This window comes from Lactuca virosa, chromosome 1 (genome assembly GCF_052849685.1).
Source record: "Lactuca virosa cultivar CGN04683 chromosome 1, Lactuca_virosa_CGN04683_v6, whole genome shotgun sequence".
Lineage (NCBI taxonomy): Eukaryota > Viridiplantae > Streptophyta > Magnoliopsida > Asterales > Asteraceae > Lactuca > Lactuca virosa.
This window is the reverse complement of record NC_136426.1, coordinates 67,237,430-67,254,612: the sequence shown is the minus strand read 5'-3', so window position 1 is coordinate 67,254,612 and position 17,183 is coordinate 67,237,430. Positions and strand designations below refer to the sequence as shown.

Here is a 17,183-nt window from a genome sequence, read left to right as displayed (position 1 = left end):
CATATCCAACAAGGTTCGATTACGCCTCTCAGCTACACCATTCAACTGCGGTGTCCTGGGAGGTGTCAATTGTGAGACAATCCCACATTCCCTAAGATAGTCGAGGAACTCTGAACTAAGATACTCACCACCTCGATCGGATCGAAGCATCTTAATGTTCCTGCCCAATTGATTCTCGACTTCCTGTTTAAACTCTTTAAACCTCTCAAAAGTCACTGACTTATGCTTGATTAAGTAGACATATCCATATCTACTGTAATCATCAGTAAAAGTCAAATAATAACGATTAGCATCCCTTGTGGCATGTTTGAAGGGCCCACACACATCCGTGTGTATAAGATCCAACAAACCTTCACCCCTCTCACAAGAACCTGTGAAGGGTGACTTTGTCATTTTTCCAAGTAAGCATGATTTGCAACTATCATCTGACTTTAGGTCAAATGACTCCAATACTCCATCCTTTTGGAGTTGGCCTATGTGTTTCTTGCTTATATGTCCAAGACGACAATGCCATAATGATGCTTTATCCAAGTTATTATCATTAACAGAATCAATACACAATACATTATTTCCTAAGTTATCAACCACAGATACAGTTTCATACACACCATCACAAGGTAATGCTTTAAAATAAAGAACATTATTAAAGAAAGCATTAATCGAACCAACTTCATTATCAAATGAAAAGGTGAAACCTTGTTTATACAATGCATGAAAGGAAATAATATTTCTTGCCATTTCTGGCGAATAACAACATTTATTCAAATCTAAACTAAACCCACTACTTAGCGATAAAGTATAAACTCCAATCTTGGTGACAGGTAAAGCTTTCCTATTCCCCATGATTAAGTTTATTCTTCCATGCTCCACATTCTCACTTCTTCTTAGTCCCTGCAAATCAGAACAGATATGAATACCACAACCGATATCAAGGACCCAAGAGTTAGAATGGGGTGAGTTATTAGATAAGATAGTGTAAATACCTGCATGGTTGGGTTTAACTTTCCCATCCTTCACATCTTGCTGGTACTTTGGGCAGTTCCGCTTCCAATGTAACTTTTCATGGCAATAGAAGCATTCAGCCTCTTTAGGGTCAGAAGAAGGAGTGACAAAACCTTTCTTGGTTCCACTTGAAGAAGAGCCATCAAGGGTCCTAGCCTTGGTACCCTTCGAAGAGCTCTTCCTCTTCTTCCCTCTACCTTTCCCGATTGCCAAAACCAGGGCGAAGTTTGGAGTAGGAGTGTTAACAACCGACTTACCCTTAAGACCTGTTTCTGCGGTCTTGAGGAGTCCCTGAAGTTTGCTGAGTGTGACCTCTTCCTTATTCATGTGATATGTCATGCGGAATTGATCATAGCACGATGGTAAGGAGTGCAAAATGATATCTATTGCAAGCTCCTCAGGGAAGTTCACATTAAGCTTCAGCAACCGATCCACATACCTTTGCATTTTCTGCATGTGGCTCGTGACGGATTCCCCGTCCTTCATCATGGTTGTTATGATAGAGCATATGATTTCATACCTCTCTTGTCGTGCACTTTGATGGTATCTTTCCATCAGATCTTGGTTCATTTCAAAAGGGTAGAAGTCCTCATAGGACTTTTGGAGTTCCGCTGTCATGGTGGCCAACATGATGCATGCCACTTTTGTAGCATCCCTTTCATGTGCCCGGAAGTCAGCGATCTCCTGGGGAGTTGCAGTGGTCTCATCAATCTCCTTAAGCTCCTTGTCAAGGACATATTCTTTGTCCTCGTAGCGGGTAATCATCCTGATGTTTCTGATCCATTCATTGAAGTTGGATCCATCAAAAGTGACTTTCCCACACAAGTTCATAAGGGTAAAGGAGCCATTAGGATTAGAGCCAGAAGCAGCATTGTTTGAAGACATCTGAAAGAAGAGAACAAGATTAGTTTAGATATTAAGAGAGTCCTTAATAAAACACCCAAATGTAATATTAAGGCTAGGATCCAATCACAATATATTATAACTTAGAAGAGGTATGCCGTAATCCAAGCTATAACATATTTGAAAGGTAGGTGAATGACGATTCACCAATTTCCACCATGAAAAACGAAATATAAATATTAGGTTTTTAATTGGTTCTTAGAAATTCCTAGATTCTTTTGAGATTCAATGAACTTTTCAAAGGCATGTTTCAATCTCGAGTGTGCCCTCCAAGTTTTGTGACTGGGATACCGAGGATCACAAAACGAGGTGTGAAGTAACCATGCAAATCACTTGGTACCCTCAAGGTTTATCACTCAATCGATGTGCCGGTAAACCACACACGCTCCACCGATGCTATGGTAAACCTTAAGTCACCCTTTACCTACCTTGTTAAGTCCAAATTAGTGTGCCGGTTAACCACACACGCTCCACCAACGACTTAAACAAAGTGTAAAGTGTAATTTCATGGATTAGCACCTTATTCACATTTTCCTAAAGTAACTAAGATTGGGAATTTAATAAAAGCATTTAGTTACTTTATAATATTCATCATTCTTTTAATGAGAATTTATAAGTCCTTGTCTTACCCGTTCGGCTAACGACCCTCCACCGATCAAGGAAGCGGTGGGTGAGAGTGGACACCCATTAAGTTGCCATTTTATAGGCAACAACCTTATACCCCCCTTATAGACCGGCTTCGTGAATGAGGCGTACTAGCGGTAAGACGACTTGACGTTATACATATATATATTAGTAACTTATAATATTATAAAGTATAAGGGTTGAATTTTAACTTTTAAAATTCTAAGGGTTGGAACTAAAGTTTTAATCAAGACTTTACATGTTCCAAAACTTGAGGGCAAGTTTTGTAAACTTCCAAAACTTTTCATTTCTTATAACTTATGAATTAATTGAGTAATAAAAATGAAGACTCTTCATTTTTATAACTCTTGTGTTCTTTTAATGGCTTTAATAAAAGTGAGACTTTTGGTTTTCCATAACTTGAGGACAAGTTATGGACTCCATTAAAACACATTATGATCATGAATTAAACTACCATGAAGGTTACAAACAATTCCTATGATCATCTAATCTTCATAAGTTCAAGAACATAAATATGAACACTTTCAAGAATCAAAAATTACACTTAAAAAAAACTTGTAATTTTAATAATTGTCATTGTAAATGGATTAGCATAAACATTACACCATCTAAAACAAGCTTTAAAACATCAAAACAGTTTAGGGTAATGTTTCTAGTCCATTTCCAGCAACAAATGTGCAAACTTTCATACGAGCAGAAAACAGAAAAACGATTTTTTTTTCAAGCTGTTTGCACACAAAAAAAAAACAACAAACGAACCATTCTCTGATACCACTTATGGGTTTTGAGCATTCTAACACTTCCTAAGTGTACATGCAACCCTAATAACCTTGGATCTATGTTTGTCTAATAATCATGCAAAGTTGAATTCCAAGGTTATATTCCTATCTAGCATACATGGGGAACATTTTTAACTTGAATGAAAGATAGAATAACTTACCTTGTTGTTGATTATGATCCTTGAAACCTTGTGAGCCTAGCACCCCAAGTGTGATGCCTCAAATGCTTCACACAACACCAAATGCAAAGGAGTAAACTTTGAGAGAATCTTACACTTGCAAAATCGGCTCTAGCCCTCTTGTTTCTTATGTGTAGCCAATTTTGGTGGAGAATGGGTTTCTTATATAGTGTTGACACATCTAGGGTTACACCATGTAAACCCTAATGTGTCATGACTCTTCATTTCCATGACCCATGGGTTTGTAACTCCCATGGAGCATCCATGGAGCATCCTATGGGTGGAACCCAACTTGATAATTCATGGAGCCTCTTAGCCCACTATATAAGATATGGAAGATTTACATAATCTACCCATATATTTAATTAGTTATCTTTTGATCACTTAATTAATTCTAAATTAATTCCTGATCAAACTAATTAAATAATATTATTAATATATTAGAACTTATAATATATTAATAAACCATAAGTGTTATTTCTCTCATTTTAGTTTATCCAATTGCATGGTGCCATGCAACCCAAATGGACCATGCCGGGTCGGGTCAAGTACATACCAGAAATAGTTATAGACTTAGACACCTTATCCAACAATTACAGAGGGAAACTATTGAGGTTATCAGTTAATCACCTCAGGAGATATAGGATTTCCTGGAGAAACTAGTGAACTTATTCAAGGAACTTAGGGTATACTTAACAGAACTAAAATACTTATGAACTCACCAGCTTAAATGCTGATCTACTCTTTCCAAATAACTTGTATTCTCAGGAATCCAGTAGACAGGTACACTCCCGAAGCTTTTGAGAAGACTACCTAGTACCGTACCGCGACTCTTGTCTTCTCCTGTACCTACTTCAGTGTTTGAATATGTAATGTTTAAACGCTTATGTAAAACTTATATTTATTAATGAAATGGTTGTTTGTACTTTGATTACTATATTGCATGTGTTGTGATACTTACCTAAAGTCCTCCGCCCCCGACCGTTTCCGGCGTTCTGGTTTGGGGGTGTGACAGATTGGTATCAGAGCAGTGTTTATAGTGAACTCAGTATATCAGTCATAAAAGATATACAACTATAAACCCATTGGGATAAAAACACTCTGACCAAGTGTTATACTTTAAAAATATATTAATATTTTACAAAAGTATAAGTACATGCAGAGTATATATACCAGAATGAGTATCACAAGAAGAACAAAACTAAAGTATTTAGATGTTGGACATTGCAGTTAAACCTAGACAGTGATGTAATCATATCTGGGATCAATATAGCCTGATCAACTATATTTATCCGAGATATGACCAACATGTGTTTAGGGGAGTGATTGTAGTGTTGCAACTGGTCTAAAACTTACCTAAACACCAAAAGAATTCTAGAACCAAAGACTAAAATACTATGGGAGTATTTTAGGATGCTATAACAAGGAAACTGAAAACTTGTTAAGTTCTTGTATCTAGAAGTCCAAGAATCAAACTCATAACTAAAATAACACGGAGGTATGTTACATACCTCTGGGGAAATGTTAAAAAGATCTTTTCTGATAAGTCTATAATTACTAAGTGGATACATTAAGGTTATATATAGCCGAGATTTTATAGACTTAGAATAGGTGATTTTCACTCTACTTCCTTTTCCTTGTTTAGATGTGGTTTTAGAGTAGGATTACTTATTCAAAGGTCTATTTGATCTGGATTATATATAATCGATACACACCATGTGATTATAGAAGGACCAGAAAGAATCACCTTCATAAAAAATTTCTTATAGATTCTTTAGACATTCTCATTCTCGTATAAACCTGTTAGATAAACATAGTTACTCCAGCAATCAATAGAAGAGTCAAGGAGGATCCAACAGAATTTCATTAAGAGAATTCCAAGGAAAGAAACAGATAAAATATAGAAATCATTTAGTGCCTTTACCCTATTAAGGACACCAATGATATATTCGCATGAACTTCCGAGATTCAAAATCTTCATTTCGAAGTAATGGGGATCAGTGTCAGAATCAGAAGTAAGACAGCCCGGGAATTCAATATACCTATAGAGGAGAAGGACACCCTATAGATACCAGGAGAGAACAAATCATTACCACCCAGAATAGAACAAAGGGAAACCACGCATGATTCATGTGAAGTGTTCGAGCACCTTTTTCATCTAAGTAATAACTAGTAAATCGGTTCAACCTAGTGAGTTAGTGATTTCATTACTCACATTAGGTTTTGAGCTTATCCTCTTTTCCTGTCACGGCTAATAACAATAAATCAGATCACGGAATCTTAATTGATAGTGATTACTTCTCAAATTCATAAGTCTATTTTATGTAGACACTGTTATGAATTATTTTCGAATATTTTCGAAAATTGGGAAAACGATATCCACCAAACAAAGGTAACTTAGTTTGGATAATACTCGGTTCATAACCATTCTAGAAACTTATTCCTGTTCCTCACCAGGACTGCATCATAGGGATGCAGGTCGAATCATTAAGAACAATATAACAAAACGAAAGATTAATACATAGATACAAATGGTTAGAATACATTTAGAGACACGATAGTCGCTCACGAACTCATTTTCTTATCATGTAACAGAATCATGCCTCCAAAGAAGTGTAACCAACCCTCCAGCGAAACACCAATCCTTCATATAGATGCGGCTACGTTTCAAGCTGCAGTCACAGCAGCTGTAGCAGCTGTCATGGCACACCTTAATGCTAACAATCACAAATCTTAGTAGTAATGCTATCGGTAACCCCGATCGTGGTGATGGCCAAGTACAGCAACGAGCACCTACTTGTAAGAACACCTCGAATCTTAAGCGTAATAACCTTAAACGAAAGTTCGAGAACAATAAAGGGAGTTGTTCAACTCAAGAACCTAACAGAGGGCATCGGATTGGGGCAGTCAATACCCCCATCAGCCCTGTTATTCTAGCACCAACCAAGCCATATATAGGAAACCTCCCACACTGCAGCAAGTGCAACTACCATCACCATGGAGGTTGCCGAAAGCGGCATTGCAATAGATGCAACTTGAAGGGGCATACCGTCCGCTTCTGTAGAACTCCGGTTGAGTTCATCACTTCAACTATCGATGTTGGAACCATTCCCATATGTCACCTTTGTGGTGAAATAGGACATTACAAGAGGGACTGTCCAACAGAGAAGAAAGACGGGGGAGGGGGAGGATTTTGATCCCAATACATGGGAAAGCATCAAAGAACCCTGCTATATTTTGGTACGCTTCCAAACCCCGATAATTATCTATAATTATGATTACTCTTCTGTTCAAATTAAATCATAACACTTATATAAAAATTTGAAACCCTAACAGGTAAGCTATGATGACTTAGTGTATACATAAGGGTCATTTATAATTAAGATTTGTAGACCTAGAGTGAGTAATCCCGCCTCATTTCTTGTTCCTTGTTTGGTTGTAGATTTAGGGCAGGGTTGCTCAGTCAAAGGTCTTACCAATCTTAATTATATATGACTTGTATACACCAAACGATTATAGAGAAACCTAGTAAGGATCGTTTCATGAAAGTTCATAATTTCAAATTAACAGAACCCTCGTATTGGTAATACCCGCCAATTATGAATCAAAAAGGGGTTCGTAGTAATAATAACAGAATAAAACCAGAAGTGCTGAAAACTTAGGTACATAGGATATCACCCTAGTAATCATTCGTCCCAGAACGACTTAATATCTATTTCGTCGAGAAAATTCTGACATCCTCATTCGACATGGTTTGGCCTAGCCCTTGCCATGTGAAAAATTCTTATGCTGTATAAGAGAACTTTTTCCTTAATCAGCCGTAAGATGAAATTCTTTCAATCCATAACACAAAACCCTTAGGTTGTCTCTCGTTTCAAAACTTTAGAAGTACCCATGCGAAGAGTACCACGCCATTCTAACCTACTCAGTAGACAGGAAACTTCAAACGAAAAGCACCGAAGTAGTCTTAGAAGTCAGTAACTACCGAAGTACCTCAATAGATCTCATAGGAAAATCATTGTACCGCAGGTCAAGTTCAAGAATAGAGACTAAGAACTCATTAAGTTAATCTATCGCTGCTAAGTGTATACACGAAAGTGGTATATAAGTTAGACTTAACAAGGTTAAGGATGTGTGATTCCGCCCTATCTCCTGTTCCTTGTTTGGTTGTGGACCTGAGGCAGAGTCACCCATCCGAACGTTTTGTAAAATCTAAAGTATATACGACTTGTATACACGAAGTTATGGTGGATGAGCCAAGTATGAATCTGATCATGAACTTCGGAGCAAAATCCAGTATCAGATATTCTACCAGGTAAAATTCACCATGAGACCACGACAGTGGGTCAAGCTACTAAATGACGACGAATTTGAAATTCGTTATCATCTCGACAAGGCTAATATAGTAGCTGATACCCTAAGTCGGAAAGAGTACCCAGGTCATAGTGCCAATCACGGACTATGATAACCCTTTCAAATCTCTCCACATAAAGTAAGGAGGCTCAACAGGAAGCCTTGAAAACTGAAAATGTGGCAAGTAGAGAAGATAACTAGAACGTGTGAGTGCACGGTGTGCCAATACCTGTTATCTCCACAGAGATAATAGAGTCATCTCCCAGTTCAGACCGTCACTCAAAAATCTCTAGGAACCAGAGTAGTCATGATTCTATGGGATCGACTATGGTAAAGAATGGGATATCCATTTACCAATTAGTCGAGTCCTTTATCACACTAGCATTCAAGTTGCTCCATTTGAAACCTTCTGTGGTCACAAGTACAGATTCTATCTGCACTGGACTAAAGTAGGTAATACGAAACTAGCTAGAAATCCAATTTCCACACAGCACCCTCGCTGATCTGGAATTCATCCGAGAAACTACCAAAAAAAACAAAATACGAATCGGGAAGCGCCATAAAGCTTCCAGAGTTAACCAGAGAAGCTACGGATTCGATAAAAGAAAACCCTTGGAATTCCAGGATTGATGACCTTGTCATATGAAGGTCTCACCCTGAAAGGACAAGATGCGCTTGGGAAAGCGTGAAATACAAAACTCAAGGTACATAGGACCATTTGAGGTTATTACTAGAATCGGTCTTGTACTTTTAAACTTAGACTACCACAAAAACTTAATAACATTCATCCTATCTTTCACATATCAAATCTAAAGAGGTGTCTATCCGATAAAACACTTGTTATTTCACTCGATGAAATCAAGTTAAATAAAAGTCTACGCTCTGTAGAAGAAACAATAAACCATGGATAGGGAAATCTGAAGAACCACGCTAAGTCTTATCCCGTTAGTGAAGGTTCGCTGGATTACAAACCAGGGACCTGGATTCACTTGGGAAGGAAAGATTATACCTAGTCCATGAGTATCACTTTAGACTTAATTTCGGGACGAAATTCCCTCTAACGGGAGGATAATGTGACACCAGTCAAATTTTGGTCAAAAATTAATTGATCAATAATCGTAATTGGGATGAACCAAGTGGTAGAGTTTGTAACAAGGTTTCCAAAAACATAAAGAACACTGAAATCCGAGTTATAACGAAGAAGTTATGACCAATCGAAAATCCGCGGTAAAACCGGCAAAACACTGTTCAATGTAAAAAGCGAATTTTCGATAAAAGGATTTTTAGCCTTAGCAATCTAAATGAAACTTGTAGAATATGTTAAACCGAGAACGTTCATAAAAAGAACGTGAAAATCCGACTTCGTATGAAGAAGTTATGATTTTTCGAAGTTTCGGTTTAGCAATAGACAGCTAAAAATTCGAAATATAAATCGATCAATATTTAGCCGACGCAACTTAAACGAGAATCGAAGGTCTCGTCAAAAGTAGCACAACGGTAAAAAGACAGACGAAAACGGACGTCGGATGAAGAAGTTATGAATTTTTAACGGATTCTCGTCCCGGTCTGTTTAAAATAATAATATTAAAAATAAAATCAAAACCAGCCGACGAAGTCTAAACGAAAGTCGTAGAGTATGATTTTACCTACGCGTGCATATAAAGAACGTCAAAAACGGGGCTCGTATGCGAAAATTATGATTTTCGCAAGTTTGGCACAAAAATAAAGAAAAAATGGGAAAAACCGGGCAATTTCGCATGCCACGTCACCCTCGCACGTGGCAGCTGCTGAGTGGACCGAACCCATGCGTGGCACCTCCTGATTGGACCGTAGCCGAGGTCCACTTAGAAGCGAACAGCTTCGCATGAGATGCCCCGGAGACACCCCTCGGACACCCTCCTTCGCATGTGGCCCCTTCCCATTGGACCGAGGTTTGGTCCAATCCGAGCCTAGCACCTTGCGAGCCTTCGGTCCGAAGTAAGCCACCTGTCCGACGCGTGTCAGCTTCGCATAGCTCCGGGTCCGAACCTTCGGACTATATATATGCATGCGAGGGCTTCCGAATTTTTACACTTTTTCACCCCAATTTTCATCCTCTTTCACATTTTCCACTCCCATAAGCTCATATACAACCCCTAAAGCCCCGGTATCAAGTCTCGAACTCAAAGCAAGCCCCGGAGCCCCGGAATTCTCGAGAAGTCATCCTCTCTCCTGTCGAAACTCTGCCCGGTTTGGGCCGGTTTCTCGTTAAATAAACTCTTTACGGGAAACGAAACGCTGCCCGAATCACCGCTTATCAAAGTGAGTTCATACCCCTATAATTTACCTTTTCAATGGTTTTTAAATGCTTTTTAGGGGGGGGGGGAATACAAGTTTAACACAATATTAAATTGTGTTAATAACTGTGTGTGATAATAATCACACAGAAAGTTTCCGTATGCTTTTAAGAATTACCAAATACTTCCAAAATAACGTAAAGTCATGTTAAATTCTTTGAAAAATGTTTTATAAACTATTTCAAAATATAAATGTCACAAGTCATGTTTATATATGTATAAATATATAAATAAGACTTGAAGGGCTTAGGACTAATGAATTATCTTATATCATTTTCCTTATTTGGATGTGGAATTAAGGTTGTGTTATTTGTCTGAAGGTCGTTTCCTTCTTAATTATATATATATTATACATATATGAGTCTAAAAGGTTACTCCTTTTAGTATCATTACCTTTGTATCAGGCTGAGCAAATGTGATATTCCATGAGAATTCATGCTAATCAGATAGAACATATAAATTATAATAGGTATAATTTATGATTCAAAACTAAATATACAAGTATTATTCACGACTGTATACTTTCCAAGGAAATTACCAAAATACATTCAACTATACCAAGATATGTATAATACCTTTAATATACGAACAACATATTAAAGAAGTAAAGATACATCATACCTAGTTTGCATTAACAAAGGTACTATACAGAGTACCAGGGTTAGCAAACATGTGGTAATGCCGGGTTTGCATTAGCAAAGGTACTATACAGAGTGCCCGAGTTAGCAAACACGAAGTAATAATACATTCTGTCGGGTTTGCATTAGCAAATGTACTATACAGAGTACCCGAGTTAGCAAACGCGAGGTAATAATTCATAATTCAAGTATACTAGAATACACTGTTTTACAAGAAACCAGGGTTTTGATTCAAAACAAATCAAGGGTTTACACTTATCAAATACATGTTTGGAAAACTAAGAATATACTGTCAATCATTATTTCAGAATGATTGGGTTTTCAAAACTAATATACATGTAACGTTTAATATGCTTTTTATGAGACTCTATATTCAGGTTGTTTAATTCATTTTAGACAACATAGGAAAGTCCTGACATTATAACCAGAATCTCCAGCCGGGGATCGAAACAAGGGTGTGTGGATCTATATCGGGATTGACAACCCCGCACTCAGGCTGCTAGCTACAGTTGGATGAGTGACAATTGTTATCACCAGTTTACACGCCCACAAAGCGTTTGTTTCAGGCCATCCATCATAGTATGGTTATAATAAAAACTACTCATTAAAAAGGTATTAACAATACGTTAGTGTATAAACAAATAAACGAAAGTACACCTTCAAAGTACCAGTTTATATAATACAAAATACAATGGTTTAATACAGTTTTCATTAACACCTGGTGGAGCCAGGCACACTCTCATTTTCAAGTTTTCATAAAGGAATACAAATACAAAATAGTAATACAAAGAGAACGGTTTATGGGATTAAACCACTTATCCAATGGAACTTAGTCACTCAATCTCGGTAAACTAGTATAACATAGAAGACCTTTAGTGGTTAATTCTATAATTCCTTAGTTATTACATCAGAGTTGTACATAAGTAATGTCCGATTGACAGTGAAATGTGTGACTTCCGCCTTACTTCCTGTTCCTTGTTTGGTTGTGGGCTTAGGGCAGATACACCCATTTAACTGTCAATTCAATATTATGTTATGTATAATCAGTATAAACTAGGTAATTATAGAGTGAAACTATTGAGGTTATCAGTTAATCACCTCAGGAGATATAGGATTTCCTGGAGAAACCAGTGAACTTATTCAAGGAACTTAGGGTATACTTAACAGAACTAAAATACTTATGAACTCACCAGCTTAAATGATGATCTACTCTTTCCAAATAACTTGTATTCTCAGGAATCCAGCAGACAGGTACACTCCCGAAGCTTTTGAGAAGACTACCTAGTACCGTACCGCGACTCTTGTCTTCTCCTGTACCTACTTAAGTGTTTGAATATGTAATGTTTAAACGCTTATGTAAAACTTATATTTATTAATGCAATGGTTGTTTGTACTTTGATTACTATATTGCATGTGTTGTGATAGTTACCTAAAGTCCTCCGCCCCCGAACGTTTCCGGCGTTCTGGTTTGGGGGTGTGACACGAAGTAACTTTGAGAATAACAACAAAGTCTTTTTTTGGTTGTCCTCAAGAGCAAGAATAGTTAGAAATAGTTTTAAGAGATCGAGAAAATAGTTTATTTATTACATGTTAATAAATTAATTAGAGAGTAGTTGAAATTAATTTGGAATTAATCTAGAAGCACAGATACTGAATGTTAATTGTTCAACAGTTGAACAAATGGAACATTATGGGTCCCCATTGGTGGTGGACATTTTTGTAGACTCCTTCGACGGTTCCAAAATTAATCCAAGTAACTATTAAGGCAATGATTTAAATCATGATTAAATCTAATTATTTAATTGATTCAAATCAGGATTATCCTGTTACCACCACAACTATATAAAAGGGTCTTCAGGAGCTCATAATTTCGTCCCTCACATCCCTCCTAAAAGGCTGAGAATTTCGTGTATACTCTCTCTCTCTCTCTCTCTAATCTCTCTCCTTTAGTTTCTAAGGTTCTTAACTTTTAGGTGTCAACCATTAGAGGTACTCTACTTTTGGTATTAGTGTTTCCAAGAAGCAACAAGTGACAATTTGATTTGTCAAAGGTTAGTATTCGATTCCCTCTCTTTAGCTTCTTAGCTTAGTTTTAAAAGTATGATGCTATAATAATAAAATTTAAATTCTAGGGTGCATGTACACTTATGATAATTTTTGAATGCTTCACTTACCTTAATCTAGTGTACAGTTCTACATATAAAACCCAACACTTTCTTATTCCTAATTTTCTAGAATTTATACGTTTAATATGTTCCTTTTGAGCTTGACACTAGCATCTTGCTAGCATTGCTAAGAATAAACTTTCACCGTTCAAAAAACCACTTTAATTATAAAAGTCATTTAAAATGATAAATATAATCTACATAGAGTGATGATAGAGTGATGAGTTTTATCTATATTTACATTCTTGTGTTTGTTTATGTAACAAAAACTTGTCAACGCTAGTCTCAAAATATTTGAAAAAAAAATTGTAAATTGTATTTTTTAAGCGGCTCACGTCAACTTGTCTCAAGGCCTACGTGAAATGTCAATCACGAAATACTAACAATATTTTTGATATACTATATAAAGTTTGAAACATGAACCATCTATACATAATTCAACTCTTCAACTAATAGACTACCATCATCACAGGGACAAGTTTTGTTTAATCTTACGTTTGGTTAATTTAGTAGAGTTTCTAAGTTCTAAGAAATGAAAACATATCGGTTAGTATATAAACTTCTAGAAACAAATTTTGTTTAATCTCACTCCTTTTTCCATTCAATAGTGTACTTTACATCAACTGTGTACATAATAGCTATTAAAACAAATGGCGAGTTTAGTGGGACAATCAGGCAATTGAACGTACATTTTAAAATTTGAAACGTAAGTATTAACATTGAAACATCATTTTCAGACCATTTTTTCCAACAACTTCTTCGGCTTTTAGGTAGTATTATTTTATTATTTTATTTATTTATTTATTTTTTCATTTTATGAATAGTTACATCAAAATTGGCCTTTTGCAAGTGTCCATTCTTGATACCAATTATGTGTCCAAAGTTCAAATAACACGAGAATTAAAAACGATGCTTACGTTTTCAGGCTCAACCATGATTGGGAAATATCGGTTTGTGTCACTACGTTTATAAATATTAAATAGAATAGGAATTATTTTCTTTTATTTACAAGCACAAAAATGGCAAATACAGTTTATTTATGTATAACAATATTATACAAAATGGTGAAAACCCATAAATAGCTACAAAGTAAGTTAAAGTATTATAAAATTGAGGGTATAAAAAAAGTAAACTGTACGTAAAACGCATAATTTAAATCGAATTTTACTTTGGTTAACATATTTTTAAAAATAATATTCCCTTAAAAAGTATTATTACAAGTTTATAACCAAATAAATTATATGAGTACCAGAAAAAGAATTCTTGTTTTGAATAATCTAATCGTTTATTTGATTATAAAGTTATAAACATACCATTAAATATTATTTTATAAATATATTTCCAAAAATAAAAATAGGGGAAATTATGTTTTTACGTGGCTTAGTAAAAAAAAGTATCTTAGTATATTTGTATAACGTACTTCAATCCCATATAAGATTACTGCTGCCGTTCTCCGCCACCTGATCAGAGATGAAGTCCAGAAAACCATCAATGTCAGCCACCGCCCACGACGGATACATCCACCGATCAACTAAGTCAACCATCACCAACCCCGTTGACGACTCCGGTGAGTCCAAACATCCTTCTAAACTCGGTAATTCAATGATCTCACCCAGCTCATCCGCCGGATTTGAACCATCACCCGGCGGTGGCCGTAGTGGCGGTGCCGGAGTTCCGGAAGAAGTAAATTCTAGCATGGTGGCTCCTTTTGCGGCGGCTTCTTGAACATCGCGAGGAGAGAGGGAAACCGGACGTGGTAACGAGTCTTTGAGTTCGGGGAAATTAAGAACAGCAGAGTTTCCTTTGATCGACATAGCAGCGACGTCGTGAGCTCTGGCCGCCATTTCCGCCGTGGAAAAAGTTCCGAGCCAAATGCGAGATTTCTTTCGCGGTTGTCGGATTTCTGACACCCATTTCCCCCAACTCCGCATTCGAACTCCCCGGTAAACAGGGTGCTTGTAGCTCACATCTTTCCGACTTCTCTTCTTCATCTTGGATGCCGCCGGCGTCTCCACCACCTTGTGCAACGAAGCTGATTCAGAAGAGGAGGAAGGTGTATCGGGTTCTGGGGTTTGAGGGAGAGCAGCCATTGATGAGACTCATGAGAGTAAATGAAGGTGTTCGTGTGTTATATGTAGGGGAGGAACAACATTAACATCACTCAATTTTTATTTATTATTTAGCTAACTAACTAATTTTTTTTTTTTATTGAAGTCGCTAAACTTTACCTTTCGAGTTTATTGGCTTATGGTCATTGTTATCTTATATAATAAGTTTCATAAAATATAGTAGTTTCAAGGGGGAAAAAAACTAGTTAGCTCAAAAAAAAAAGTGTTGTCAGTTTCGTTATCTAAAACACGTTTACAACCAATATGTATAAATATAGATATATGTAATAAGTTTACGGTCAATCAATAGATTAATTTACTTTAAATAGAAAATAATAACTTATTTGATAACCGTTCGTATTATTTAATAATCAACTTGGCTTCTAAAATATTTTTAATATAATTAAAATTGATTGACAATATAATTTTTACTTCTAATTTATCTATAAAATGAGCTAGTTGAAAAAAAAAACATTATTATTGATCTTTTTGATAATCTGTGAAAAAAATTTAAGCATTTACCGTAAGTAACTATTATGATTTTTATGAATATTATAAAAAAGTTAGATGTATTATAAAAATAATAAACTTGTCACATTAAAATATTAAATGATATTGCTGTATTAAATGACTGAAAAATAAGCTGTATAAGAAAAGGGGTTGGCTCATAAGATAATATATTCGATTTTCTTTTAATTAATTGTTGAAAAATACAAAAAAAGTGATTGCTCCATTATACTATATCATTTACGGAATATCCAAAATTGAGGTTTTCCATGTATGTAGAGGCCTAGAGGGTAAGAAAGTTATTATCACGTGTCAGTAAGGGAATGGGTCCCACGTAATTGGAGTACCAATAATTCATATAAAATGATATTCCCGTCACTGTCTTTTATTATTTCAAAATAAATGGCCGTTGGGACAACCGATATACTTTTCCTTTCTTTCATTTGCCCGTTACGCCGTTGAATTTTTCAAGCCGTTTGGTGTTTGATTGATCACTAGCTTAAAATTTTAATATGGAATTAAAACATAATTGTCTAGAATCACAGTATTTTAAAATTTTATTAGAATTTTCCCTGCTTAAACGAATTTGCTTCGGCCAAGACCAAAAACGTTTCGATAAAGTTCTCGCGTATTAGTGTGCGATTAGCAGTTTTTCTTGTTTCTAAAATATATGTGTTTTACATTACTATTTAGAGTCGAAACACCTATATGTGTTTTACATTACTATTTAGAGTCGAAACACCACATATTCCGTTTGAAATTTTTGGAAGCCACAAACCATACCACAAAATCTAAAAATTGCATTATATGGTGCAATTTGTTACTATCGGTTTATCAGGTTTGCGTATAATTTCTACCGTTCGCATTATTGTTCAAGTTTATACTTTTGTTTATAGTAAAGAAATTTAACATTTTTTAATTTATTAAGGTAATTTACATTGTGTGTTTCTTTTGCTAATCAAGTTCCATATAAAAAAAATTACAACCAGATGGATGACAAATGGGCAACAAGTTGCAATACTATGTCTTTTTGGATTCTAAAACTAACTTTTTTAAAAACTATGTCCATAAATCTTGGGGTCATAATATTATAACGCATGACTTGTTGCAATTGTTTGAGAAGCTCCACTACTTCTCGTGCTAGCAAATAGTATAAACACGTGTTGATTAACAATACAACATTTTTCGTGCTTGGCCACTTTACTCGAAGCCGCTTTTAAAGTAGCTTGACTTGCAATGAAAGGCCACTTTACTCCTCAAGCCTACTTTGGGGAACTCCTCTTAGATTCATACAAACATGCTTCCTTTCTATCCACCCAAAAACCAAAATATATGTTGGTTTAAGCCTAAAGGATGTGGTGATATTTCTGTCACTGGTAAAACTGTGCCGCATAAACGCTATCAGTTTTTATATTTTTTACAAATTTTATCTATGAACTAGAGTGTTGTGACTTGACCTATAAACCTTTTTTTTAATTTCAATAAAAAGATAAGAAATTTTTTAATATAAACCATACTAAGATTAAAAATTACATAAAATTAAAAATTACATTTTAAAATCCTAAAAA

General features: G+C 35.8%; 1 pseudogene; it reads right to left on the bottom strand.

Annotated features, from left to right (window-relative positions):
- Positions 1–14,310: 14,310 nt before the first annotated feature.
- Positions 14,311–15,202, bottom strand: LOC145144126 (dehydration-responsive element-binding protein 3 pseudogene; annotated as a pseudogene).
- Between the last annotated feature and the right edge of the window lie 1,981 nt (positions 15,203–17,183).